The sequence below is a fragment of the Amblyomma americanum genome, chromosome 10, assembly GCF_052857255.1.
Source record: "Amblyomma americanum isolate KBUSLIRL-KWMA chromosome 10, ASM5285725v1, whole genome shotgun sequence".
In the NCBI taxonomy this organism is placed as follows: Eukaryota; Metazoa; Arthropoda; class Arachnida; order Ixodida; family Ixodidae; genus Amblyomma; species Amblyomma americanum.
In genome coordinates this window covers 93202689-93230622 of record NC_135506.1, presented here as the reverse complement: position 1 = coordinate 93230622, position 27934 = coordinate 93202689, and the positions used below count along the sequence as shown (strand labels likewise).

The following is a 27934-nucleotide window of genomic DNA, read 5'->3' as shown; positions in this document are numbered from 1 at the left end:
CACTCCTGGAGAGCAGACCTGGCCCAAAAACACGCGCTTCACTCACTGCGGCGGCCGGCCGGCGGGCGCCAAGGAGAAAAAGCGTGTCGTGCGCAGAGGTCGCAGCCGCGGCGCGAGGAGAATCGAGGAGGAAAGCGCGGCGCGGAGGAGAGTGTCGCTACTTAAAAATTATCAAGGGGCTTTAACCAGCGTCTGTGTAATCCGCCCTCTTGCGGCGCAGAGGCGTCTCGAGTGACCGACACACCACGGCGCCGGTTCGTCTCCTCCTCCTCCTCCTCCTCCTCGCGTACTTTACAGGTCCGTGCTGCTGTATTTGGTTGGTAACAACTTTATTTAAAATTCCTGCAGAGCTTTTGCCGACGGGGCCTTAGGTCTCCCACGTGGGGACGTCGAGGTGTTGCCTCGCCGTCGCCTCGCGGGTCTGCTGGACGGCCCAGAGTTGGCCACTGAGGCTGAGCACTTTTTACTGTATCACACAATTTTTTCCTTTTCTTCTTTGCCTGATATTTGTTGATATCTCTTCTACCTGCTTGCGCAACGACAGTAGTTCATCTTCAGTGTTATCCATACGCTTATTCAGATTACTTATATCCTCTTTGTTTTGCTGGGTGTCCTTAGTCGTCTTTGCCATGAGTTCCCTTATTGAACCGAATTCAGATTGTATCGTAAGAATAACCTCTCTATATCCTTTCATGTGTTGTTTAAGTGCGCTTGCTAGATCAGCATCAGTCTCCATCTTCGACATTTCCCGCGATAAAATGTTCAAAGAGACGTCTTCATCGTCGCATGGTCTGGGCTTGGCACTGCAAAAGGAGGGGTGCATACAACTTTGGTCAGAGATAATTCTCAAGAGCATAGCGTAAAGATTGGTGAAATTGCAAATGGCCATAGAGAGCATAAGGCACTTTTGTGTTCCAGAGGGAAATGTCGCACCTTTCTTTCATGTTAGTGAAGTAGGGCAGAAGACATTCTTTCAAATGTCCTCCTCACACTCTCACCCCACGGCAGTGAACAGCCCCTTACTGCCTACGCGCTTTCAAATGCACTAAGTAAGAAAACAGAAATATTCTTTACTTTATTCATTTTGCAGCGTGGGAAACACCAAATTGAATTAGCCATCTTAAGCACACTTAAGGAAGTCTGGGGTACAGCGTCACATGCGTCAGGGTTCTACGTTTCAGAATTTGGCACCATTTAACTTTTGAATGCACTAATTATTACGTATTTTTTCGGCACCTACCACCACATGTCCCCAAAAACTCCGTTCAGGCTTAGATTGGCCTTTCTGCCGCTGGGAAAAATGGCGAGACTCAGCAATGGCGACCACAAAAGTAGTTGAAAAGCCGCAAATTTTTATATTTATATATAAATATACCATATATTTAGGTACTGTGCAGCTCGGCCAACCACGCGTCTTAGAGCAACATAAGTATTTTAATACTCCTGGTTATTGTTCTTATTTCATTTAAAGTTTAGCTCTTTCAGGCCCCATCTATCATGTCGACTCAAAATGAATATTTCTCTACATGGATTTTTTCTTGTTACTCAAAAAAAGGGGTATTAGTAACTTGTTCGAGTAAACAACACAATGTGCTAGTTCTGTTCAAAATTCTTAAAAACTGTCGAAATATTAGCAAATTTTATTATTAAAGTAAGAGGCTTCTGAAATTAACACCCTATAGGGATTGATGAGCTATTCTTTTCTCGAAGGTGTACGTGACGCTGATATTAGAGAGTTATAGAGCAGCGTGATCTGCTTCCGCGTGTTGCCCCTGCGCATGCGGAAGTCGCCCTGAGGGTTCCAGAGGGCGCCAGGTGCCGGCAAGCTGCGGCCCCGCCTACCGTTGCGCGACCAATTGCGCGTACGTATTGGCGACGCGCGGTAGCGGTTCACGGTAGCTGCTCGCGGATCGCGCTATGCTATAACTTTCTATTAAGGAAAAAAATTGAGAGAAATATTTGCCGGCAAAAATGGTGGAGGACCTACTGCCATGCTCGCTGCTCTGAGAAATACCATTTTTCACCGTTCGTTTGTTCGCACAATGAAGCACGGTATCTGCAACACGAAGAATGAAAAGAGTCATAATTAGAGAATCTGACAGAAAGTTTCTAGTACGCACGCAATGCTGCATAATTATGCACAAAGTGGTCTAGATTGTTAAGAATAGCTTGTGCGAATATCCTAAACTTGGAATAGCATTTGCATAGTATTTACTGTTCAATTCAATTTGCACCGCCCTTTCACTATTCGCACCTCACCTTGTCATCAACTTCAACTCGTCACATGGGTTAACTTGCTCTTTCCGCGCACCATGGACTGTGAGCATACAACAAATAACGCGTGCGCGGTAATGTTATCCATTAAGGTCGCCATAGCAACGGCCGCTGCCCGCTCATTGGTCGTCATTGGCAACATGCATTTCAGAAGTGGCTGTGAACATGACTGGCTACATCCCGGCCGCAGCGGTCGAATTTTGTTGGCGGCGAAATTTTAGAGGCCCGTGTGCTGTGCGATGTCAGAGCACGTAAAAAATCCCAGGTGGTTGACATTTCCGGATACCTTCACTACGGCGTCCCTCATAGCCTGAGTCACTTTGGACGTTAAACGCCATAAACCCCATAAACCAAACCAAACTAAACCGATCCCCCCATGCCAGGAGCGATAAGTGTAATCGTCGCGGGGTGAGAGGGATCCTCGACCACATAAAATGGGAATGCCCGTACTCTCCAGGAGGAGGGGGCATAATATGGGTAACAGAGAAACCTGGGAGACCTTGCAAAGCAGCTCGGGCCCTGAACTCCAGCTCGTCCAATTGGCTCAAGAGGCCGCCGAGACCCAAGACCTCCCGGCCAGCATCTAAAGCGGCACCCCCGCCCCGACGGCCACGTGCCACGGTGTGAAGGGGGGGGGGGGGGGGGAGTTGCCTTTCACTGTTGGAAAATAAAAGTGTTCACCACTCCTACTACTGCTTGTTTTAGCTTACTACGTAAGAGTCGGGCCGTGTATATATGATCTGCCCAGCTGGTGGATATTAGCGGAGCGGGCGTGCAACAGCGTCCCGCATGCGCCCCTGGAGTTGTTTTGCGGCGACCGCTTTGATAGTTTGCAGTTTTTGTCAGTTATAGTCTAGAAACAGCGCATCATAGGCCTCAGAGCACGAGAAGAAACCTTGCGACAGATACATCGGGCTCGAGGCCGACCGGCGCAATCGCTCCGCGTACCGCGCGCTGTTAATGCGTCGTTTTCTCTTCGCGTCTCCGGTTTGCGACAGCATTTGGGTTAATCGTAGGGCTTGCTATCCGGCGGAATCGACCCGCGAGGTCCAAGCGGGCTACACGCCGTCGTGAGTGTTGCGTTTCGAGTGGCATTCCTCAACTGACGGTTTAATCCTGCCGAGTCGCGAGGAAGTATGGTTCCCTCGGTTTGCAGCTCAGCTTGCAGCTCAGCTCAGCGAGCAATCTTGTTGCGTTTTTCCAGCAGGGCCTTACACAGCGGCGCCACTAGGGTCACACGATGTGATATCAGTGGAGTGCACCCCCGCCACCCTCTCGCTTCATTCTGATGCATGCGCAGCTGTGGAAACCACTCTGTACTATAACATAAGGCAGGTACTTCTCGAAATCCTCACATGAAAAACCTGTTTAGTTAAACAATATTGCGCGGTGTATTTACACACGGAGGAGTGCGTTGCCGACAAGCTATCCGGAAGCAGTGCCCAGCGAAAGAACCGCTCTTCGTCATCCTCTTTGTCTGCACCTGTGAACCTGACGTGACCCTCCACCGGCAATAGCACCTGTCCAGTGCTAGGCTGGAAGTGCATCAGTGGCTTGGCATACGGCTTGAGACAGACAGCACGAACAACGTCCGTCGCTAGGCAGGTGACCAATATATGCGAAAAATGGAGCGGAGAAATTGCGTAGTTGAGATCAGTCAACTGGGGGAGTACACGGGAATGGCTAATGTGCGAGGAGAATAGTGTTTTAGCGTGTACGACCCGGCGAGATGGACACCACACGAGTATGGACACCACAGACTTGGACTTCCCGAGAACAGGTGGGCACGAGAGCGCTGGCGTTCTAGGTGGGATTCCATGCTATGACATCTCGTGCATACTGTGTGGCTGAGGCGCCAGCATGCAGTATCGATGCTTCTATAGGCCCTATTACAAAGTAGGGTGCCTGGTCAATAAACAATAAAACGAGAAAAATGCGATGGTGTCGCGGCTGGAAGAACTGTAGGCGAACGGAACACATGGCACAGTCCGCAGAGCCAATCACTTGTGGCGTAGCTGTCAGGTAAAATTTTGAGGGAAATTCACGTAGTGCTCAAAGCCAGAAACATGGACCCAGAACATCACACAGAAAGACACAAAGGCAGGACAATATTCCCCCCAGAACAATATTCAGGGTCAGCCCTTGTTCTTTATAAGGAAGCCGCATCATATGTAGCTGGCAAAATAACTGAGTAAATGTAAATAACTCACATGTCACTCTCATACACAATATACCCCGACAAATCAGAACGAATTGCCATTGGGCTTGCGATCACTACTTAGAACAATCCGATTATAATAGTCTAATGTAACGTAACAGGCCTACCGTAAAAACATCAGAGGTCGACTTTTCAAAACAGCCAAAGAATTCTGAGGTGTAACAATCAAAGCGCATGAAGAGTAACCGACAACCACTCGGACTTCTGCTCATGAGTCTATTCCTGTGAACAATGGCACCCATGCCACTGTCCCAGAGCTCAGAAACAGGCCCCGCATTCGAAAACACAGAAGACGGAACCATTACTCTTACATGAGGACATTACATCATATACCATGGTAGAGAGAGAGAACATAGACTGGCTTCCGGACAACATTACAGAGAGAGAGAGGGAGAACGTAGACTGGTTTCCGGACAACATTACAGAGAGAGAGAGAGAGAGAGAAACAGAGAAACGGAAAGGCAGGGAGGTTAACCAGGCGATGCCCAGTGGGCTACCCTACACGTGTGGAGGGAAAAAAAGGGGAAAAAGGAAAGAAAGAGCGGCAACGAAATTCGTTTTCACGTGTCCATCGACCACTATGCTACAGACTTTGTCGACAAGTATAAACTCGAATTCGGAAACCGCTTACAAAAAGAATCATCAGAAGACTTTAAACCTGCAGTTCCTATCTCATGCATAAAACATACCACACCGTATACAAGAGCAAATGCTAATTTTTCGACGAAATAGCAACGATACACCACATGGTATGGACATCTCAAAAACATCCGAACATAGCTAGCATATAAAACCCTCCACCTAACAAGTGAGATGCCATGCTGTCCGGTTTAGACCCAGACTGCCAGCAAAACACACCCAGCAATTCTGGACAAAATCGTTTTTCGACAGGAAAAAGTTTGTGAACGCAATTGTCATATCTCGGAAGATCTAACTATGACAATCAATATATCCGCACATCTCCCATTGGCAGGCATGCATGTTTTTTGCTATTAACGTTTTGTCTATGGTTAAAACATCCCCCATTGGTTTTCTATGGCAGTCTTAACTGCTCGATGCTAGTGATGCTAGTGAGGTATACCACGTGGCTAGCATTCAAAGCTCTTAGATAGCTGCCAGTGGTTGATCGAAAACCGTGTGCAGCAGTTTCGCTTCAAAGCTGCCCATGTCTCACGCCCGCCCAAGAGAGGCCGATCCATGCACACGCATCGATTGACAAATAGGTTATAGGTGTGCGCTTCGTTATCAGTTTCAGTGGTGCGTTTTTTGTGGCTTTCTTGGGATCACATATTGCTCTGAAGGGGTGCGCGGGGTGTCACGGAAGCCGGGAGACGGTTTTCAGTCACCACGCTGGTGGGAAGCACGTGTTTATTTATTCTGGGGCCGAACATACAGCGCCATTGATATAATGCATAATTTGATGGTAGCATCACCTTCGTTATCACTACGGTAGCACCACTACGTTCGTTATAACTGTAGCAGTTATAAATGGGCTAGACTATATACCACGCTGCACTGGAACTACCCAAAGGCAGGTATCCATCTACCCACGATCCACGATCCAGGTATCCACGATCAACCTTTATGCAAGTTGTTTATAAACCTTGGGTATGCAATAGAGATTTGTTGCACGCACTTTACACGCGGTGGTGACGGCGACGCACTGCAGTGGCGCGTTGGCTGTGCCAAATGTCGTTCGGTTGGCCGTGTCTGGACTTTGCTTCTGGGAACATGTTCAGCAGGTCTGGGTCGAGATGAGCCCGCCTTGAAGGTCTGCTCCCAATTCAGTGCTTGCTCCCGAACACGGCGCGCTGAGTTCCTGCGGTAGGAGACAATGAAAAAAGGAGCGTGAGAGAGCACCTCTCGCGCCATCTACTTGTGCCACAGGTACCTAAACATGGTTGAATGGGGAACGATGATTACTGTGCCTTTACTTTCTTTTACAAGCAATTTTACAATGTTCTCTACTGCAGCGTTTCTTCCTCTCTTCCTTCTCTCACTCAAGTCGTGATCACTTTCGAAACCGTGCGTTTGAAGTGCTGTACCCGCTGGAGTGCCTCAGAGGTTAGCGCTTTCGGCAACTGAGCCGGAGCACCCGGGTTCGAACCCGACCGCGGTGGCCGCGTTTCGATGGAGGCGAGACACAAAAAGCGGCCGTGTGTTGTGCGATGTCAGTGGACGTTAAAGATTCCCAGGTGGTCGAAATTATTTCGGAGACCTCCACTACGGGACTTACTTGTTTCTTTCTATTTTCACTCCCGCCTTCTTACCTTCTCTCGCGGCGTGGTTTTGTGTCCACGTAGAAATGAAACATTTACTGTGTCATTTTTTTTCCTCGAAAACCGCCAAATTTTTAAAACTTTTTTTTGGTGCTCTTCGAGAGTATGAGAGATAATGCACATTTTATTTCAGTGCGAACGCACTGATTTGCTCCAGAACACCGACCAAGAATCTTGTCACCGTACGTACGTTGTTTCGATCTTGTACCGCTGCCTAGCGACCAGAGTAGTAAACTCGGGCTGTTAGGCTCACCCGAGTACTCGGTTAAGTTCGGAGGAGCGTCGCGCCAGCCGCGCAAAAGGTTGCTCAGGAGGAGCAACATAAAACACACAATCCCTACCGGTGGCTGTGATAGAGACAGCCACATGGCAGTGCAGTGGCGCATCGTTTAACCGCTACGCAACTCCGCTAGTAATGGCATGAGGAACAGCAGCCGCATATGAATTTTAAACAGAGAATGAGCAATTATGCATATATAGGCACTAACCCAGTAAAGAAATCGGATAATACCCGTAAGGCTGAGCTTAATTTTCTCCTCCAAATGAAGCATGAACACCTGCTTTTGCAAGTCTACCCGTTTTCATTACGTAAAACCCCTGCCAACATTTTTATTCCTCATAACTAACTGCTCCAGTCTTCCCTCCGCTCCTCTGCCCTTCGCACTCCCGCTTGTTTTCGTGTGAACACGTACATATCCGCTGGGTCTCTTAGCCAATAACGGCTTTTCCCGTCGCGTTGGCTCAGTGGTTAGAGCGCTCGGCTATCGAGCCCGATAGCGCGAGTTCAATCCCAGCCGCGGTGGCCGCGCTTCTATTTGTATGAAAGCAAAACGCAACAAATGGTGGTTTCTAAGAAATGTAAATTGCGTAGTAAACTGTCTCACATCTTGCTAGACACCTCAACTTCGCCCTAAGTGAGAGCATAGGGCATGAAGTCAAAAAAGAAATTGAGAAAGAGATGCCGCAGTGGAGGGCTCCGGAATAATTTCGACCACATAGGTTAGGCGGCCGTGTACAGTGCTATGTGTTCTAAATTTACCCGGAATCCTTCATGGACTACGGCGCTTCACTACCTCTCTCGCTTCTCTCAGGGCGCGGTTAGGTGTTCAGAGAGAAGACACTTACTGCGCCCTTCCTTTCTTCAAAGGCAATTCTTAATAAGGCTATCGTTGCAAAACGAAAGAAAACATTGTCCTGTACTTTCATGGGACACAAAGAGTGTTGGATGCTTTCAGTGCAAACTGCCGTGGTGTCTGAGTGGTTATGATGCTCAGCTGCTCTGGGGGCTGAAAACACAAACTTCATTCGGTGCCTGCCACCCCCTTTTTTCAAACTGTGAGAGACCTCCACATAAGGCACAGCAACTTATTTGGATGTCGCGTGCATAATTTTTTTTTGTGGACGGCCTTTCAGTTTTTTTATGAAGGGCTTCAGCGTATTATGTTATGACCACACTAGGCAGGCCTGCAGCCGTAATAATACAACCGCAACTGGGTTATGAATGTACGGCGACGCATATTGCGGCTCCTTCGCGGATTCTGGGCGATGCTGCGAATCAGCGATTTCGATTACGTGATAAGACGTTTGAAAAAAAAAAACATCAGAAGAGCACTATCATGTTTCTGGTTTGTACTTGAATTGAAACAAAGTGAAAGCGGAGGCTTTCGCGAATGGGTTCTGGCTGTATATAGACATAATTGAATCATAAAGAAAGCACATTAACAAGAAAAAAAGACGTACAGACGGAAGGAGAGTCCGTGCATGTGTGTTTTTTCTTCTACACGTTCGTTTTCTGCGCTGCAATTAGGTGAGAATACTCAAGCCAGTTTGCACAAAAGCTTGTCTTACTGCTTGTTTACGTTCCATCGCAAGCGGCCAACATGGCCTGCTCCCAACAAACACCACCCTCATAAGCACGACAATTTCGAACAGCAAAACGATGGTTTCTTCATTGTACTGTCCGTGAGTGGCATGAATAATGGTAAGCCTCGGCTTCATGTGTGCTAGTGCTGTGCACTGCAGTTTTCTCATTCGGTTTACGAATCCTAAAGGCAGCGCTGAGAGCACTGCCAGGTATGTAATATAACAAAGGAGCAGAGTTCTCAGCATTTTATTAACTTCACTTGGGACAAGCTGGGAAATAGGGAAATTGACTGCGGGTGATCCACGAGGAAAGGAAAAGATTTACTTCACCACCCTTACAAACATTTTTTAGAGAGTCTTTAGGATGTCCATAGACTTCTGTCTATAAAGGCTATAGACTGTCTATAGACAAATCATCGAGAACAGTCTACAGATAATGCAAATGCTACAGATAGTCTGTAGACAATCTGTAGCATTTGTATTGCCTGCAGACTGTTTCCTAGGATTTATCTATAGACAGTCTATGTACTTTATAGACAGAACTTTATGGACAGCCTTTAGAATTATGGCCATACACTTTTAGTAGACTTTTGTCTATAGACAGTCTATAGAGTATCAATAGACAAAATGAAATATTTTAGGAAGGCAATAGAGTCTGTAAGAAGTCTGTAGACCGCTTTTATAAGGGCACAAAGCAGACATTCGGCTTAGAGAGAAGAGAAGCGTATCCAACTGAAAAATGGATAGTTCGATTTATTTGCTATCGTTTCCTCAAATCACAATCTGACGCCTAATTGATGAGCATGTGTTCTGGATGTTATGATAGTAATATCCACTTTAAACATGCAAATTCCATGGTGGCTGCGTTCCTAGGAGGAGGATAGTTAGAACATAGAAATAAAAACACATTTAGGCTCTGCATCTATTTACTTTATCGTCGGGAATTACTAATATCTTTGTCGTTCATTTAGCGCCATTGCCTTCCTAAGCGGCTGGCGAGGGCTCATAGGTGATCAGTGTGTGCGGTATTTCCGGGTCACAAATTTGATTTCGACAGCAAGAAAACAAGAATTTGATAAGAGGAGTTATCTAACATCACTGACCAGACAACTGAAAACAAACTGAAAGCAAACCTCACAAATCCAACCTTAGCTCCTACCAGTCATGTTTCATGCCTCGAGAATGCCTGAACTTATACCGACATTTCAGCTAGTCGGCCCTGTATCTAGAAAAATACAAAAAAAGACTCGCGCTCAAGTGCGAGTGCGGCTGCCCGTTCTTTCTGCGTTCGCCGTCTGTTTGCTCTCTTTTATTTTCCGAGATAATAACTAAGTTTGCCAGTTGTCCAACAATTCATATTTACATCTATGAGCCCCGCACCACCATTCATACAGATAAATGTTCGCTTACTTGGGCTTTCTGATGGTTTCCTGTGCACTTTGGCCAGAAATGACCTCACCCGAGACGATATCTTCATCGCTGAAACAAAACTGTGGTTAAAATCTTCCACAGGACGCTAGGGCTAGATCTTTAGATGCAAATTGAGGCACTCCGAAATTGCATAATGAAGCAACTGATATCAATTTGGCTTGTTTGTTTATATAAATTTGGAATACAATCTCTTCTAGTGCCCGTTCAGTGCGAATCAATCAGGAGGTAATCGTATAGTCTCAGTTTTAACTCGTATAATCGTATAGCCTCAAGAATATTAACCCTTAGCTGGTTCCTAAATGAAGCTATATTACAAAAAAAAGACATGTACGCTCACAGAGCACACACATAAGGAGAGAGACACACACACAATCACTGCAACGTATTCATCCCCCGAATACGAAAACACATTTAGAACATATTATTTTGTGCGTTTTTGAGCTCCTTATGGAACGGATACTATTAACAGATTTGACTGCATGTGAGGCTTGTTCGCATTCTTTATTTCTATAAAATATAGCATTATAAGGCCAATACAGTTGACAACATCTTTCTCCTTCGGAAAAATAATCTAAATAATTGCTGGCAAATTAATTGCTGAGTCACGTGTCAAGTCAATAACAGGAAGCATATAATGAAATTTGTTTATCAGAGGTGACGACTATGTTGTTGCCATTTACTCAGAAGGTGTTCTAGAACGAAAGAACAACACCCGTACGACACAGAGCTCATAGGAATCTTGCTTTAACCTTTATATTGCGCAATGCCTTATGAATTCGACCTTACCAGGACCTCAGAAAAACGATAACATCATATTAATCCATAAGAAAGGGATACGTCAATGACGTCAATTACAGACCAACCAGCTTCATTACGTAAGCAGTAAAATTTCAATAAGAAAGAGTGTCAGGTTGGGAGGCAATATCTCGTTTATGCTATTCACCGCCTGTTTATGGGAGGTATTCCGAGGCCTGAATTTGGAACTGATGGGGAGAAGAGTTGTTGAAGAATACGTTACTAATCTGCAGTGCACAGACGACATTGCCTTTTAATTAAGTGACTCAGGAGATGAGCTGGAAAGCATGATCAATGACTTAGACAGGCAGGGCAGAACGATGGGTCTGAAAGTTAATATGCACAAAACTAAGGTCATGTTCAACAGTCTCGCAAGGGTGCAACAGTTTAGAAAACAGGTAGCGATCCACTGGAAGTAGTAAGTGAATACGTCTACTTGGTGCAGGTAGTGACCAGAGATCCGGATCGTGTGAGGGAAATAACTGAAAGAATAAGGATTGGCTGGAGCTCGCTTGGCTGGTTTATCCAATGATGAATGGCACATTACCAATATCTCTCAAGGAAAAACAATGTAATGCTCAACATCAACAGAAAAAGCGTAACTGACCCGGCGATTGCCCTCAAAGTAATGCGACACAATTTGGGACTTCTTTGTGTCGAAATGATCATCCACATTGATTAACGCGAGCTTTTTTAAAAGAAGCCGGCAAACACATTGCTGCCATGAGCTACTTTCACTAGTGATCGTTCTGAAGGGTATTTCAGGTTTCTGAGTCCTAGCCGTGAAGAAGACATTCAAGCAGTTGCCTCTGCATTTACTAATATCATTAGCTAAAGAAACCAGATTGAGGTCCTTGCAAAAATTTATGAATTTCGTTTTAACACGTACGTCGCTTTTCCTCACGCTTGCAAAGTTCTTTTGCACAGGTTGCTCTTTTCCACAGCATTGTTGTCAGCGAAACCCAAGCGTGCTGGAGGTATCAACCTCGCTAAAAAAAAAAGCTATTTTAAGCCACCAATCAGCTCATTCCAAGCTTGTTAAAAGGGGTATCGCAAAAAACTGCTTGCGTGCTGCTCCGAACAAGTCTTGTAATCATGAAATTGCACAAAGCGTGGGTTTCCAGCTAAAAAGGCTGACCAGTGCTGTTTTCCCTGGGGAGTTAATCACCTCTGTGCTAGAGGCCCTTGCCAGTGAAGCCAGGGGCGTACCTGAGCACCACCGCAGGGAAGAAGCGCAACGCAAGAGATCCGTTGCCACCCCATACAACCCCCAGACTTCACATCACTTGAAAAAAGTGGCTCAGAAGGGTGACGTGCCGGTGGTCTTCACCGCACCCCAAAAACTGGCCGGCCTATGCAACAAGGTGCAGGGAAAGCACAAGGAAAAATGCGGTATCAAGCACGGAGAAAGATTTGTCCCGTGAAAAATGGGGGTCGTTTACCGTATACCCCTGTCCTGTGGCAAAAGCTACATCGGAGAAACTGGACGTTGTATAAATGTCAGACTTCAGGAGCACCACGCAGGAGTAGGCGCATTGGCGGGGGGAGGGCATGTGGCCGACCATTGTCGCCACTGCCGTGGTTGCACGCCTCGGTTCCGCGATACCACTAGCCTCAAAAAGCTTGGGTCTAAACTAAGCAGAGAAGTGTATGAGGCCTACTGTATCAAGAAGGAATCCGGCTCGTGTGTCAGCAAAACCTCGGTAAACCTGTCTGATAGAGAGTATTCTTATCCAGATTGCATGATGTCCTGTACACGCTTGCGCACAGTGGTTACGTGATGATCGTTTGTTATGTTACAATGTGATTACGATGATTGTATAAATGTGACGCACTGTTGTAATAAACCAGTTGAAGTTCCGCGCTCTTTGCTGTTAGTTTCTTCCTCGTCCCTTGCCTTTTTTGAATAGTCACCAACTAGCCCGTCTCTCTCTATTATATAGTTACATCAGGTAGATTGCTCTGCTACAGTGAGGATTCACTGCTTTTTCTTTCCAGTATTTTTCCCTTTCTGGTACAAATTCTAGTCTAAGACACAAATTATTCAAATGCTTCACTCCTCGTCCATGAGTGCGTTTGTATCCGCAATCCACCCTGGCCAATCCCCCGCCACGGGTATGTGCCATTAAGCCCGATGCATTCATAATCATCGTCATCACGAGGTGTGTTCTGTGGTGATATCTATCGGTCTCGGGCAGCGGCCTTTGAAGCTGATCTGTTCGCGCAGCCGCGGTTTCGACTTTCAGTCGCCATTACTATTTTCTATTCGGACATGCATCGGCAATAAACGATATTGCTAGACTTAGAACCTCCGGATTAGTTCTAATAGACACGTGCCTGCAGAGTGCGTAAAAGTTACCAGTGACCTTCTAGTGCAATAAATGCGGATAAGAAAACTTTAGAATTTACTACAACCGCAGAAGAACCGAAAACTGAGCGAGTTGGTGCATCACTGAAGAAGTAAAAAGCAGCGCAGAACTATAACAAGGACCATTGCAATTATGAATTTATGTGTCATCTTAAGGGTGAGAAATTTTCAGCACCCAATGCACAGCAGTGTGAGAAATTGAGGGGTCAATGACCTGCGTATCGCGGGAGTTAAGTTGAAATCCGAAAAGTAGGCAGCCTTAAACCTAGAAACACTGGACCATCATTGTATCCAATGTGCACGACATGTATGCAGCTGGAAAAAGAGAGACCAGACTTAAATGATCTAATTTAATAAACCACTGCTTAATAAATGGGTAAGTTTGTAAGCAGAAGTTTTGTTTTGATATTTTCACTTAGTAAAGGTGCATTGATGACAAATTGAAGATGGCCTATCGATGATTTCTGAATTCTGACGACAGAGACGCTGATTGCACTGAAAACAGAGGTTTAATACGCTTAAAAAGGCCACAAAATGAAATACTATCCATGACGCAGTGGTGCAGCGTTTAAGCGGTGCGTGGAACTGGTCTGAGATGGCAGGTGCTGCCCCCAGTATTTGTGGGATCCAGGTTGTCCGGAGCAACCTCGCGCGACCAATCATTAGTTTAAGCGCCACCTGGAAGGTTGCATGAGGGCGCCATCTTTTATGGGTACCATTGAGTGTTGACGCGCGCGCATGCGCACACAACACAGACAGACAGAAAGACACAAAACACACACACACACAGACGCGCACACACACAACACGCAGACACAACACATACAAAACACACGCCCAATACACACACACGGCGTCACGATAAAGACGAGGATTTTGTGCAGTGCGGGGGCCTTAAAGCTACCGCGTTAATATGGTGACCACGAATTCTTTAACCGCGTAAGTTTTGCCAGCTGAAATCGTGTAGCATGAAATATTTCCAGCGCGCTTTTCTCAGCAATAAAGGCGGCTTTCGGAGTTGGATAAATATCAACATTCCTAGATAAAGCCACTAAATAAGAGGTTTGCTAAGAATTAAAACCGAGCAGAGTGTTCCTTTAAATGCGCCAAAATGTGTCCAGTTAGGCCAACGGAAGGGTTTTACAGATGCAATGTAAAAGTATCGTTATCGTGGATTTTTTACAAGGCTGATCTAAACTGTAATGGAACTGTAAGTGATCTTAGCTTATATTGGATGACAAAATATAGCTGATAATGCAGTTTTCTGGCCTGTATATAGGAGCATTTATCACACGCACGTTTTGTTGATAATTCAGGTCCAGTTCTTACCTGTGACATTCTTCCCAGCTCGTGGCGGTCGGCATGGGTACTGGGAAGATAACAAGAAGAACATGTTTGTTTTCAGGGCTATAGCTGACCCTAGTCAAATGCTGCTATTTAATACGGGATTATGAAGATTTAACGTCCCAAAGCGACTGAGGCTATGGGGGACGCCGTAGTGAAGGGCTCTGAAAATTTCGACCGCCCGGGGTGATTTCACGTTAACTGACATCGCGCAGCACACGGGCCACTAGAATTTCTCCTCCATCGAAATTTGACCGCCGCTGCCGGGAGCGAACCCGCGTCTTTCGGGCCAGCAGCCGAGCGCCATAAGGACTGAGCCGCCGCGGCGGAACTGGTATTGATACAGAAGATTGTGGCAAAAATGATTTTATTCGCAGTGTTTTCTAACTAGCATACGTGCGCTCAGGAATTTCGAAGACGAGGGGCTTGACAAAATAGTGCACTGGGAAAAGAAGATGGCGTGTTTATGTGCCAATGATTTTGAGGCAACAACAACACCAATAAAAAAATAGGCCCTTCTCGCTAGCTATGCGGCCACTTCTTATTCTTGCGTTAAAGCAGGGATTTTGCAGCAATATGAGCCGCATCCCGTTAAGTATTCTGTGTTAGAATGTCTTGCAACAACCTGATTACCTTTTAGATTGTGGCGCAAGCGGGAAAACGAAGTGGCCTCGAAATCTTTAACAAAATGCTCATAATGTAGCGGTGCTAAAATTATTTTCATTACGTGTTGGGGTAGGCCAGATATCAATAATTATTAAAAAAAACACGTACTCTTCTCTTTGATATATTGTTGAACATGATAAAAAAGAGCGTTATTTTTACCTTAAATATTTTAATACGCTGGCACTAATAATATTGTCACTTGACGGCAAGCTGATGAATACAGAACGACATGACGGATTATGATTGTAGGATTTAATGGCTGCGGGCCTAGGACAAGCGCTCCTAGTGTGACGCTGCCCGCTTTGTCTTCTAGTCCGCAACATGACCAGGGGCCGCCGAGCGATCTTCCTTCCCGAGCGCTAACAAGAAGGGTGCTGAGAATGTAAAGCACGCCATGACGAGGGGCTTCACAGCATTGTGGACCGGAGAAAGGCAGGAGGTGAAGGGCTTGTCACCAAAGTGTTTGAGAGGATTATCAGATGAGTGCTGGCCCACGGAGCTTGTAGGCCACAGGTCACCAGGAGCCACTATTGAGACCCACGCACACACCGAACGGCATGGGCAGGGGGCTCTGTGTTAGTGTGTGGGCGGCTTATTGGGTAGGTGGAGTCATAAGTTCCGGTCGCTGGGTCGTCTTCGGTTCTTTGCGTCTTCCGGTCGTCGTTGGGGGACGCAGCTTGGGCGAACGGTGAGGTCGGTTGTGGTCTGGTAGGCTGGAGACATTCAGGTGGCGCTGACCGGGAAGAGGCGGCCAACACCCATGGCAGCGCAGGATGCCGAAGCTACAGGACCAGGGTGGTGAGGAATGCCCTCAACCTCCGCCATATATTAAACCGTGTCAAGCCGATGAATACAGAACGACATGTCGGATCGTGATGGCATGATGCAATGGCTGCGGGCCTAGCAGGAGCGCTCGTGCTCGCGCCACTGCCCGCTTTGCCTTCTAGTCCATGACCATATGTCGGCTATAGGCACGGCGAGCTAGGGCTTTCTATTGATTATTGCTCACAGCGGGACAAAAACCATAATAAAATGAATGCCGTGTACTTGGTAGCAGTGGTGGGTGAGCCTATGATGAAAAAAACATTCCATTAACATGCAAAGACACTGCAGGTTTTCACTTAATTTCTGTCAGCGCCATCGTTGGAAGTCCTGGTAACTTAGGGGGAATTAACTCTACGCACTTCACGACGGCATTCTTAGTTCGGCGAAACTGCGGAAGAGCCGCCGAGGTGGCTTTGCTGTTAGGGCGCTCGGTTGCTGACCCGAAAGACGCTGGTTCGATCCCTGCCGGGGCGGTCGAATTTCGATGTAAGCTAAATTCTAGAGGCCCGTGTACTGTGCAATGCCTGAGCACGCTAAAGAGCCCCAGGTGGTCGAAATTTCCGGATCCCTTCTCTGTGCATGGCATCCCTCTTAGCCTTTCTTGCACTGGAAGACGAGCTTCTTCCTCATCATCATTTGCATCGTCACTGTGGACACGGTCGGCAGCTTGTTGTCCTCTTTGAAACGCTGCATCACATTGGTGACAGTTGGTACCTCTCTGTGTAAAAATTTGTACGCCACTCTTCGCAACACGCTGAGGTCAAAGCCGTCTAGCTTCATCGTCCACTCACGGTCAAGAACGCTTCTTCGGTGACAACACTCGGCTCGCCTTCTGTCCGCGTTTTCCAATGGTAGAGCATTGGGTCGCTCGCCTGGATAAGATTTTTCAGTTGTCTTGATAAGGGGGTTCAGACTTGAACTGCCATTGCGCTCGACGCGAAACGTTTCAAGAATATTTAAAACAAACTGCTTCCCCGGCTTGGTGAAACCGCGCGCATGACATGTACGCACACAGGCAACACAGTCGAAACAGGCGGCTCAGGCTACGCCATGTTGCCGAACGACATTACCACCCCGTAACAAGGTTCCGCAGAACTGTGACCAACCATCGTAGGCAATAGCACAAGAAAAGACGAAGGACAAAGCCCAACAAGGAAGATAGCTAACTCGCAACTGAAGGTTTATTCCAGAGCATACAGGTATTAAAAGGAAATGGCGACAGAATAGGACAAGGAACTCAAAACTGGCAAACCGCACCAATCGTCAGCAAAACATCACCAACCGGCATGAGTCAAAAACAACGCCGAAGGTGCCACGGGGCCGATTCTCTAATTGATACCCTAATGAAGTGTGGTTAGCAAATCTTACTCTCTATCAGTCAAACTGACCGATGGTTGACTGATGGAAGATCCCTAGCATATGTTTATGTGGAAGGCCTCCATTCATTCCCGAACCAATTGAAGCCGGTGTCTAAAAAGGATAGTCACACCAGAAGAAAAAGCTGTGCAGTTTTTCTTTTTCTCGTCGTCATTTGCGTCACAAGTGTGGCAATGTTTAAGCGATTCACCCTCCTACAATCTGCGATGCTCTCCGAATCCCTTATTTATATATCGGCCAGTCTGTCCGATGTACGAGGCACCACATGACCGGGGCAACTTGTAGACAACGCCGATGCCACGCGTGACGAACGGAGCCCTATATATGGTTGAAACTGCACCCGTTTGTTCTTTTTCTTTTTTTGCCTTTGCCCCGCTGGCTCCCCACTTACGAACCAATCCTAGAGAATTTTTCTGGAGGGTGAGACAACAGGCACGTTATACCGAACTGTGGCTTTTTTTTAAACCATATGGTACTCTATGCATATAAGGAACCATTGCGAATCTGCGAGTTTCTCTCCCAGGGTTTTTGAATTATACAAACCATTAACCCATGTAATAAGCTACCCACAGGCCTGAATGATCACGTGCTTCGGGTATGTCCGCTGCCTCTAAGTCTGCGAATTGACACTCCTTCGTAAGGAATGCTGACATGATTTAGTGGCGACAGCTTTTAGATGTGAAGTTGCAATTACTTTTTAATGACCTTGGAATTGGCCAGAAGGGTAGTCATGAAGCGATGTTTTAGACCTGGGATGACTCAGAGAACTTGACACGGCCATATAAAAACTGTATCGCGTTGTCAACAGGAAACTCACAGGTGAACTTGAGTCCGCCTGGCAAAGTGTTGTAGATGCGTAGGATTTCAAAAGTGGTAGTCATCATGCGGTCAGGTCGTACTTCTGGTAAGAAGGCAAAGTAATCGTCTACACAGCAGTACATCTTCTTCACATACAGGCCCATAAAGTTTTCTTGAATTCTTTGGTCCATCGCTGACATGTATATCTCACGCAACAATGAAGTAAGTGAGAGACCTAAAGATAGTCCGGACTTTACATAAAATTGATTGCCGAAGCTGATCGCTGTGGACTCTAGATAGAACTAAAGTATACCCATAAACTGAGCGGAACAAAGCGGAGCGCTTCATGGAGGTCGTTGACATTGGCATTGAAGCATTGCGAAAGTACGAGCTGTTGCGCAACGTATTACCGTCCAGCGCTTGCATCGAAAGTGTTCTGTGGAGTGGCTGATGTCTTACGAGGGAACGTTGCTAATCAGCGATGTCAATTTTGAAAAACAACTTCTGTTTAAATACACCGACGTGTAAAAAATACCAAGCAAAGCCGCACTAGCTTATTGTAGTTTGACTGTGTTTGTGTTTGTTATGACAATAAAGTTCGAAGAAAAGTAACGCGAGAGTAACGTATTACTGCTTTGTAATTATTAACCTAATTTTCGGAGACGCTAATTCACCACTGTAATCAGATACATTTCAGATGGAGTAATTGTAATTGTAATTGGTTACTTGTTTTCTGTAACGTGTACAAGACTGGTGCTATGTGTGATGGTAATGCAGACGAAAATGCATATGTAAGGATGTTTCAGTAGCTATCCACACCTCGGTGCCGTCAGGATCAGCATCCTTCTTGTCCTAGCGCTTAAGGATAACCTATAGGGAACGCGGACGCCTCTGCGGTAGACCACAGGAAAAATATAGTTGGAGGATTGGAGACAGAGAAAAAAGAGAACGGATGTGAAGGGAGTACTCTAGGAGGAAAGTTTGCCTTCGCGTAAATATGAAAGAAAATGTCTAAATATATACAATAAATATCTGCGAGTGATTTCTCTGCCAAAGACAAATTCAGTGCTCTTCGAATCGCAACTTTGGTTCTTTCGTTCCTTAGCTAGCAAACTCAGCAAATAATATCTCTTAAAGTAGTGAAACTGGCAGGGCGTCCTATACCATACTCCTAATAAGCAGGTTTTGTCACCTATAAAGGTAGGATTCTTTTCTATCTTTACAGCTGACAAAAAAACGTAATTTTAAGAAGATATTTGATCTGTGATGCCTCAATTACTTCTTTTATCAGTCATGGCATTTAGATGTCACAATTTTGAGCCAGTGTTACACTTTGTGCACAATTTGGACATTCCAGTAAAACGACTTACCTTTGCTTTGTGTTGAAAACCTGGCTGCTTTTTGAGGCGTGCGTAGGCTCTTTAGGAGGAGCAAAAGTTTTGAAAGGAAAACAGTGAGCGGCGCCTCAAAGGGCCAAGGTTAAAAATTTAAAAAAAACTACCCTGCCACCACCTCTTACCACTGAGGTCACTTTTAACATTCATCGGTTCATGGTCGATGGATTAAGTATTTGATATGCATTATCATCTCCGTGAATACTGCAGCTCTAGACTGTTTTAATATACCAAGGTCAATACGGAAGAAAATTTTTTCTTTGCCCAGCCCTTGAGTAACCTAGAGCGTTACAGCTTTTTTTTTTCCTCAAGAAAGCTCTGTTTCTCGGTTTCAGTCTTAATGGCTACGACCGATAAATTGATACCATTGCAGTCTCTCCATGTTAGTAATTCTGAGCATTTTTTAGCTTTTAAGCCCAATCATTAGTTGAAGACGTAGTTCGGAAACGCACAGTGGCTGACTCAAAATAAGAATCATTAAGCGGAGAGAGGAAAAAAGCGAACTTTAATAAAAGGAAAGAGGCAGATGGCGGTCAAAGGAGAAAACCAGACGCGGAAGAACTTCACAGTACACGACATGTATGCATGCATTACTAAGGAAACACAGACTTGCCGATATGAGTCGCAGTGGTTATCACGGGCTTGTTTGGTATGAAATTTCCACCTTCAACTAGTTTACGAGCTGCCAGGACTTTTTAGCGCATGATTTTTTTCATGACTAGCTGTTTTTTGTTGCTGAGTGCAATTGCAATTTCCTCTTAGTGTTGTTACTCTACGTAAGTTTGAAATGAACTATTATAGTAAGGTGCCTAAAATATAGACAGCAATCGCAATGACAGCAGAAGCTGATGCCCGTCGTAACATTGGCTCCATAGAAATCTGGTGGGAACTTGCCCAACTAACGAAGGGATCGTGCTGACACCGCTGAGTTGAAGAGGGTGAAAAAACAGCCTGCAAAACTTTACGAAGTGTGAGCAAAGACCAAAAGCGCACAGAGAAACTCCGCGATTCTTGCCTTTCTAGTACATTTTATTAGACCCTTTCGCAGTAAACGCATGACTCCAAACTGGAAACAATGCGGAAACCACGACACATTTTTTAGCAGACACCTTCGATTCCTTTTTGTTGTCACATGGTGGTGACAACAGTCCGTAAGGAGGAAGACTTCGCCAGAGAGACAAGAAATGCTTTAAAACAAAACTCTTTGTTGTGCTGACTTGCGCCAAGAAACAAATGAACAACTAGGCGATGGCGGCAGTTACAAGCGCGCCCGGCAATCTTCGAATAGTAGAATTTCCGACCCTTTCGGCCGCACTCAGTGCAAAGCTGATCAAGTACTTTCCAGTTAAAGCGTGCAACTCGCATGCTATTATCATGAATAGCTCAGAAGAATTTGCGAGCGGCTGCAATCGTTCGTGATAAGTCGCATGTCGCGTAATAAAAAAAAATGGGCTGAAGCCTCGTACCTTTGACTTTGAGCATTCAAGAAGAAAAAAACTATAGAAAACTTCGCGCCAGTTCTTGCCCCATTTCGGCTTTCGTAATCGGTCGCAGGAGCGATAAACGAGACACGAGTTTGGTTCGCAGAATTCCCGGACCGTCTTCCATTCAGTTGTGGGGCAGCGGATGCCGCGATAACGCCGTTATGTACCTTTTGTTTCTTCACTAAGATCTTTTGTTCCTATCTACTCTCGTTTCTTTCGAATCATTTTGTTGTTTTCACCGCACAGTTCTAAGTCCTCCCTACCAATCAAGCAATTTACGTGTTATAAAGAAGCGTGCGCGTGATGCCGTTCGTTTTTTAAAGAAAGTTCACATTTTGCTCTTTGCTTATGATATCTAACCGCCAAGGTCCGCAAACTGTATTAAGTGAGCAACGAACAGACTGTCTCAATAGTCTTCGCAGTTGTAATGAAATTAACGGCTTCGCGCCATTTGATCCTCAGAGCATGGATCATGCATAACTCCTCTGTACTCTGAGCGGCCTGTGTGCAGTTTCTAGAACGGCTTAACTCACAGAAAAAAATACTTGGACGAGCTGGAATCATACCATATAGCACATTTAACAGCGCGGTTGGCAGGGAGTGTACATGGCCCAGATTGGCCAATATATCAATATGCGTTTAAGGGAGTACGGGAAGTCGTTAGAGATCTCTAAGGGCTCCAACTCGGTCATGTGCTGTAAATATTGTAAAGGTCGCCACATAGTCCTTTCGACGAGGGTCACTTGGTAGTTCCCTCCATTCAGACTAAAGGGGCGTTCACACTACACCAAATTTCCGGCGAGCGAAGCGGATTCGGTCAGATTCGGCCGCGTTTGATGTCGACGAAGGCGGAAAGCGGCGCGGAGACGCCGACAGGTCCGGGACCGATTTCTGCCGCCGGAAAAATTCCGCGACGACAAACATGACGGCACCTTTCGAAGCAGGACCCCTCGCCTCGGAATGGATTCGTCGTCGTTGCTGCCTTTTTCCGCGCTTTCACTGGCCGTAAATGGGACACCGGTCCATTGCTTCGTCTCACCTCGCCTATAGGTAAACGTGTAAGTTATAAATTCGCTTTATTTTTTATTTAGAGTGACGATTCTGCTGCTACTAGGATTAAGAGGAGCGTCATTTTAGCTGCATTACGGTAGCATTTCGAGCCTTCAGCGTGGCGTGACCGTGGCGGCGCAGCCACGCCATGGCTGCGCCGCCGCCGTGGTGCGGAGCAGCTGCTGCTGCGGCGGCGCGGCACGCCGGCGAAACCGAGTTCAACAGCTGTGCGTATGCGCTGTGTAAAGTGGGACGAAGATGAAGAAGGAACGCCCAAAGAAACCAAGGCAACAACAACAACGTAGCGGCAAGAGGCTGACTTTGCGTTTCAGCTGAGCAAATTCCACTCGGCCAGCTGTAGCTATCGCGTCACTCCAGGTTTAACCGGAGGTAATCCACGGACAAATTTTGGGGTTGAAGTACTGGTTCCTGTCCTGACAATCAGATGGCGCCACTAGGCTGGGCTTTTCGTGGCGAGTCTATTTGCATAGTGAAAATTGGTTTTTGGGGAAAAGAAATGGCGCAGTTTCTGTCTCACTTATCCGCAGACACCAGAACATACGCTGAACTAAAAATGCGAATGTGCCTACGTGAGCATGCATGCGGTTGTGGTACACAGACAGCATCGATTTATGCTCTTTTCTAACAATATCTGTATACGCCGTGAGCGGTGGCGCGGTGGCCGGAAAGTGTGTGGAAAAGCCAGAAACAGCCGCGGCGCGGCGCTTCCGCCTCGCCCGGGTGTCAACAGATGAGAACAGGTCCCTTTTTTGCGGCGAAGCGAATCCGCTTCGCTCGTCGGATTTTTAGAAAAGTGCGAACGCACCTTAACCGAGAAGCCATCGCGGGAATGCAAAGTTTACGTGAAGGTAACGACCGGTCTCAGTCAGCCATCTATCACGTGGGGTATTCTTTCTCACTCAGGGCACTTTCAGGGGCTTTTACGACACTTGAATCACTGAAATCCTTTTGTTGGAGGAATGAGAAGGAGTACATTAATGGAACAGGAGAGGTCTGCCTCGTTGTCGGCCTGGCATGCTACTGCAGCCTTTAGTAGGGCTTTTCTTTTGTTTGAATAGTTACTTGGCGTGTGCATGTAATATCCGTTCGTTCCAATAAATGTGCGAGTACGCCTCAAGCATTGTCTTTCCTTGTCGATGACGTTACCACTGTTTAAATCTGAAGTATTGCGAAGAAGATTATAACAACACAAGCATCCTTGCTTAAATTCTGAGGTGCACTCTCGCACAGCTCGGGTAAAGAGAGGTGCACTAAAGAGGAATCTGAAGTCGTCTTTTTACCGCTGAAACACGATATGCACTCTCCGGGCGTTCTTAGAAACTTGGAATTATTCTCTTGTGCGGCCGATTTCCTTATTAAATGAAATTAAACTCTCGGCTGCCGCCTACTTTTTTGAAATCGCTTCCTAAGATGAGTCAGCCAATATATATATATATATATATATATATATATATATATATATATATATATATATATATATATATATATATATATATTAAGGAAGCCACCAGTCACGGAAACCAAGGGGCACAGGAGAATGTTTTTAATCTTTTTTTTTGTAGTGCCAATCAATCCGTTTAAAGGAAATTACTTATAAAGCAGCAGGTAAAACAACCATGCCGCCGGTGGGATCCGAACCCACGACTTCCGAATATCGCGTCCGGTGCTTTATAAGTAATTTCCTTTAAACCGATTGATTGGCACTACAAAAAAAAAGATTAAAAATATTCCCCTATGCCCCTTGGTTTCCGTGACTGTTGGCTTCCTTAATATGTTTGTCAAACGAGCCCCTCATTTCCTATATATATATATATATATATATATATATATATATATATATATATATATATATATATATATATATATATATATATATATATATATATATATATATTTACAAAGCTACTCATTTTTATCAAGTGTCCTCCAGAGTGAAGTGTCGCACTGGTCGCTCTTTAGAGACAACAAAGTTGGGAATCGGTAGCTATGTTGACTTTAGATCCAGATAAAACATATTGTCACACTTTCTGCCAAAGTAAGGCCATTTACTTCACGCATGAATTGATTCCGCCGTGGCTCGAGTGATCCTGGTTGCTTGGCGGGTTTGGTATGCCACTTGGAACACGAGAGTTTTTTTGTACTTTCCACATTTGCCATTTTCTTTGACATTAAGAAAAATGATGCCAGAGCGCGGCAAAGCTCTATACTGAATCGCTTGCATGGCATCGGGGCAAAAAGCCATTTACCGCGGCTTATGCATTCGTTAATTTTTTATTAATCTCTGCAAGTACTGTTAAGGGGGACCTTAAGCTCGGAAAGAGCTGTATTGCGAGGTGTGCCTCAGGAAAGTGCTTTATCGCCCGCACCTCTTCCCTTGGTAAAGAATGGTCATTACGAGTCCTTTAAGAGTGATCGCAGGTCATTCAGCAAGTAAATTTGCGTGAACACACGCATTTGATTTACACAAACGATCGGCATTGACTGACAGACTTATGCTACAAACTTATGCGCGATTTGTGGAATGGACTACACCTGCTGAACAGTTGACTTTGTCTTGTGCCCTCCTATAAGGGGACGCCATGAATGGTCGAAGGTAGACGTTGGCAGCTCTCCGATACGCCTTGTCTCATGCTATTTCTTGCTGTCGCTACTGACTTCTACTTTGTGTAGTTACGAGCAGTAGACGTATTTGGCTCGCTTCAGGTATCGCGTCTGAATGTGACCTGCATATTTTCAGTAGCAAAGTTGGGAAATCATCCAACCATTACGAATATCCGCAAACCTGTGGTGTCGAGCCGTATAATGCACTAACTGCCTGTAATTTCCGCCTTCATATCAGAGTTATGTGATCTAGAAATTTAGCACGTACACAGTTGAAGGAGAGCTCCTGTTCAACTATATGCGACAATGCGCTGACAGGAGTAGTGATGCCATTGTGTCTATGCAGCTTAGCTGAATAAGTAGGGAGAAAGAAAGGCTCGTCTGTGTCGCCAACACCAGGTCTTAATGTTAAAGTAAGGTTGAAGAACTGTCACACAGCACCAATAAGCAGTGTGACGATGTATTAGATATAATGCACCAAGTGGCCTTACGCACGCTTGGACGAAAACAAACATAAAGTACAATTCTGAAAATAAATATTCTTGACCCTTACCCATAGCGCAGGCAGTGCGAACTACTTGGTGTCCTGTATCGATGTCTGCTGATCGTGTTGCTCAAAGACTGCTCAGTTCTGTGTCTACGATGCCAGACAGTTAGAAATTACGTTTTATTTCTGGCTCTATGATAATGCTTCACCCCAGGGACAATGCACAACCCCAGTGCGCAAATGTTTTATCGGATGTAATCTTGGACGAAAAATGCAGGGCAGTGGCTAGTGGTCGACGTATCAGAGGGCGAGCTTGCAACTTACGTGACCGATTCATATGGACATTGTCTTTTGTTCGGATCGATAAACGAGTGCCCTTCCTTCAGTTCAATTGTTTGTTCTTTTCCCCAGGCAGAGAGATACGCCACACTGCTTTATCGAGATTGTCTGTAGATTCAAAGAGCAAGTACTCGTTTCGTGGGCGTTGGCATCTAGTGCTGAAAAACGCAGTGGCCATAGCGAGTGACTGCGTTGCATTAGCAAGCCACATCGCGGTTGTGCGAGCTAAGCAGCTGCAAGCCTGCGCGTGATTGATTCGAGCGTTGTGCGGATTACAGCTTGCTGCAGTATGTTTGAGATGCACATGTAGTAGTGCGCTTTGACTGGCAAGCGAAGTAATATGGTTACTGACAGAGAAGCAAGCCTAGTGGACCGGCGCTACAAGAGGACAGATCAGGAAAAAACAGATTTTTCAGTGACGCACGATGAGAGAGATGAGGACTTTCAAGCAATAGTTAGTTTGTGGTGAGAGGAAAGTTTGGCTAAGTGAGAGATGCAGCGAGGACTGCAAGACTTCAAAGACCGAGGCGAAAAACTGGAAGATAGAAAGTGCTGCTGATTGAAGTGAGTTTGAACTTCTGCCAAATAAGCGCAACACGCACGAAGCGAGCAACGTTTCAGTAAATATGCCGGTTCAACAGGTAGTAAAAAGTTTGCTTTTGAAATTCTTCTTTTACTATTACACGTTTGCTCTGAAAACCCGACTTCCACTCCCGGTGCTATATAATATAAGATTATTGAAATCAGATGTCCAAAAGCGGTCATAAATATAAGCTTGAAATTTTGACTAAGGCTTCCCGAGTTCTGAATGATTTCAAATTTTGCACCACTCATTGACATGCTCAATTAACAACCCCTCGTTTACAATGAATGATACGGCCTCGTTGGTTATGGCTTTTTCCGCTCTCAAAAAGATTTCACAGGAACTAGAAATAGGATGGAAGTTTATTTAAGACAATAGAAAGTTCATTTGTCTTTCATGCAAAAAACTGCTTACCTGTTTAGATGAGCTGCCCGAATTCATATGCAAGTTGCCAATAGGATTTTCAGAGAATCGTGACGATCGAGGCATCAATGACTGCTGTCACTAGCAGCCATGGTAAGTAGAGAAAAAAACAAGTCACCAGCAATATCAGGTAACGAAGGAGAGAACAGTACACACACAGCGCTGTTGTCTGTTCTCCCTTTTCTTTATGTCGTTTTCGCACTGTGCCTACGTTACCATGAACAATCCCCTCGCCCGTACTTCCAGTCTAGTTCACCAGTAATATGCCTCGATTCTTGAAACAAAATGATAAGCAACGAACACTTTTTTTGTGCAGCTGCAGGAAAAAAAATACGCAGAAGTGACGTGCCACCTCAGTGGCAGCTGACTGCGCTGGGCGCTGCGGTTACGAACACGCCGATAACAAGAGAGCCAGGCGTGCACGTGAACCGCGGCGCCGCGCGGTGCAACTTCGCCGCTCCGATGACGTCAGCTGTGCTACTCTTTACCGCTGCATCTCTACCTCAGGTTTTTCTTTCAACTTCAGAAGGCTGCAGATGCAAAGTGCGAGGGGAGGTGTTGTTACCCCTGCAGCGTATTGAGTTGCACTTAATTCGAGTGAACGCTGGAGACCATAATGGCATTCTGCCTTGTAAGACGATGTCTCATGCGTGTGTCAAGTACGGGACAAGAGCGCCCTCTCAACAAGGCACCTCCAAGTGCCTGCTATGCTTTTGGGATGAATGTGCACCACATCATGGCTAGTACACCATCATGGTCGCTAGTAGCATAAGCCTCACTGTGTCTACCGCATGAACAACGCGTACCCCAAGGATATTCAGAAAGCACGGTCCTGACCGGATGCAGTCTTCTGATCGGATTGGCTTTGTTTCTAATGCATATTATATACCGTACTCCAGGTTATTTTCTCTCATTTAGTTGACATCGCCAATCATTTTTTTCTCGTTTCTTGAGTATCCAACGCAGCTGCCTTTTTTGTAGCCTAAAATTTTCTAATTTCGTTTTTATTCAGTTGTGCCCAACTCTGTCCGCAATATATTATTAGAGTTATAGCTCAGCGTGAGCCGCTACTGTCAACCGGTTCTGCGGGAAAGCAGATGACGGGAGCGGATCGCGGATCGCACTAAGCTGTAACTCTCAATTGTGCAAAGTTTTTCGTTTGCCCCATATTTAATTCCGGAACCTTTGCTTTCTCAGGATCTAATGTTATTCAAGCTTTTTCACTGGCCTCCGTAGTTCAAACTTAAACCTCTGTGACAAGGATTTCATTTTAATTGTAACGACGCCGATTTCTCTACAGATCGGCCACAGTGC

At 45.7% G+C, this 27934-nt stretch overlaps 1 protein-coding gene and 1 long non-coding RNA gene across 4 annotated transcripts in view; one reads left to right on the top strand and one right to left on the bottom strand.

Moving 5' to 3' along the window:
• Window positions 1-27934, top strand: part of LOC144108553 (uncharacterized) — a 111100-nt gene that overhangs the window by 59103 nt on the left and 24063 nt on the right. The gene's annotated exons all lie outside the window — the stretch shown is intronic.
• On the bottom strand, window positions 311-25482 carry LOC144107812 (uncharacterized). 3 transcript variants are annotated; one of them, XR_013309396.1, is made up of 4 exons: window positions 25342-25447; window positions 10045-10113; window positions 6129-6311; window positions 311-803 (listed from the first exon to the last, which is right to left on the bottom strand). It is a non-coding gene; the product is annotated as an uncharacterized LOC144107812 (long non-coding RNA). The 3 variants fall into 3 exon arrangements; XR_013309397.1 differs by lacking the exon at window positions 311-803 and adding an exon at window positions 14558-14597 and having other exon boundaries at window positions 6282-6311; window positions 25342-25482; XR_013309398.1 differs by lacking the exon at window positions 10045-10113 and having other exon boundaries at window positions 25342-25464.